General features: G+C 39.7%; 1 non-coding gene across 1 annotated transcript; it reads left to right on the top strand.

Annotated features, from left to right (window-relative positions):
* Window positions 1-1033: 1033 nt before the first annotated feature.
* LOC127740254 (small nucleolar RNA R71) lies at window positions 1034-1141 on the top strand. Its single transcript, XR_008000935.1, has one exon. It is a non-coding gene; the product is annotated as a small nucleolar RNA R71 (small nucleolar RNA).
* The last annotated feature ends 870 nt before the right edge of the window (window positions 1142-2011 follow it).

The raw sequence follows: 2011 nt of genomic DNA, 5'->3' as shown, positions 1-2011 counted from the left end.
GTCTCATTACCAAATAACTTGTCATTTAGCTTCATGATTGCTCCAAGGTACTTAGCAACTTGCTCTTTAGTGACATCTTCGTCCTCTTCAGAGGAAGAATACTCATCAGAGCTCATGAATGGCAGAAGTAAATCTAATGGAATCTCTATGGTCTCAGTGTGAGCCTTAGATTCCCATGGTTCCTCATTAGGGAACTCATTGGAGGCCAGTGGACGTCCATTGAGGTGTTCCTCAGTGGCGATCACTGCCTCTTTCTCCTCTCCAAATTCGGCCATGTTGATGGCCTTACACTCTCCTTTTGGATTCTCTTCTGTATTTCTTGGAAGAGTACTAGGAGGGAGTTCAGTAACTTTCTTACTCAGCTGACCCACTTGTGCCTCTAAGTTTCTAATGGAGGACCTTGTTTCAATTATGAAACTTTGAGTGATTTTGATTAGATCAGAGACCATGGTTGCTAAGTCAGAGTGGCTCTGCTTAGAATTCTCTGTCTGTTGCTAAGAAGATGATGGAAAAGGCTTGCCATTGCTAAACCTATTTCTTCTACCATTATTGTTGTTGAAACCTTGTTGAGGTCTCTGTTGATCCTTCCATGAGAGATTTGGATGATTTCTCCATGAAGGATTATAGGTGTTTCCATAGGGTTCTCCCATGTAATTCACTTCTTCCATTGAAGGGTCCTCAGGATCATAAGCTTCTTCTTCAGATGAAGCGTCCTTAGTACTGCCTGGTGCAGCTTGCAATCCAGAAGACTTTGAGAAATCATATTGATTTGCTGAGTCAATATTTTGTTCTGAGCTAATATGGCATTCAGAGTATCAATCTCAAGAACTCCTTTCTTCTGATTCGTCCCATTGCTCACAGGATTCCTTTCAGAAGTGTACATGAATTGGTTATTTGCAACCATTTCAATGAGTTCTTGAGCTTCTGCAGGCGTCTTCTTCAGATGAAGAGATCCTCCAGCAGAATTGTCCAATGACATCTTGGATAATTCAGACAGACCATCATAGAAGATACCTATGATGCTCTATTCAGAAAGCATGTCAGAAGGACACTTTCTGATCAATTGTTTGTATCTTTCCCAAGCTTCATAGAGGGATTCACCTTCCTTCTGTCTAAAGGTTTGGACTTCTACTCTAAGCTTACTCAATTTTTGAGGTGGAAAGAACTTTGCCAAGAAGGCATTGACTAGCTTTTCCCAAGAGTTCAGGTTTTCTTTAGGTTGTGAGTCTAACCATATCCTAGCTCTGTCTCTTACAGCAAAAGGGAATAGCATAAGCCTGTAGACCTCAGGGTCAACCCCATTGGTCTTGACAGTGTCACAGATTTGCAAGAATTCAGCTAAAATCTGATGAGGATCTTCCAATGGAAGTCCATGGAACTTGCAATTCTGTTGCATTAGAGAAATTAATTGAGGCTTAAGCTCAAAGTTGTTTGCTCCAATGGCAGGGATAGAGATGCTTCTCCCAGAGAAGTCGGGAGTAGGTGCAGTAAAGTCACCCAGCACCTTCCTTGCATTGTTGGCATTGTTGTTGTTTTTGGCTACCATGTCTTCTTCATGTTTGAAGATTTCTGTTAGGTCCTCTACAGAGAGTAGTGCTTTAGCTTCTCTTAGCTTTCGCTTCAAGGTCCTTTCGGGTTCAGGGTTAGCCTCAACAAGAATGCTTTTGTCTTTGCTCCTGCTCATATGAAAGAGAAGAGAACAAAAAAATATGGAATCCTCTATGTCACAGTATAGAGATTCTTTGAGATGTCAGAGGAAAAGAAGAATAGAAGGAGGAGGTAGAATAAGAAGAATTCGAACTTATCGAGAGAGATAGAGTTCGAATTGTTGATAGTGGAGGAGTGTTAGTCATTAAATAGAAGGATGTGAGAAGAGGGGAAGAATTTTCAAAAATAAATTAAAAGATTTTGAAGAAATTTTGAAAAATTAAAGAATGATTTTCGAAAATTAAAGTTGGGAAAGAAATAAAGTGATTTTTGAAAAAGATTTTGAAATTAGAAATAAAAAAGA

The sequence above is a fragment of the Arachis duranensis genome, chromosome 6, assembly GCF_000817695.3.
Source record: "Arachis duranensis cultivar V14167 chromosome 6, aradu.V14167.gnm2.J7QH, whole genome shotgun sequence".
NCBI lineage: Eukaryota > Viridiplantae > Streptophyta > Magnoliopsida > Fabales > Fabaceae > Arachis > Arachis duranensis.
Note: the sequence above shows the minus strand (reverse complement) of the source record. Positions and strands in the feature narration are given on the sequence as shown.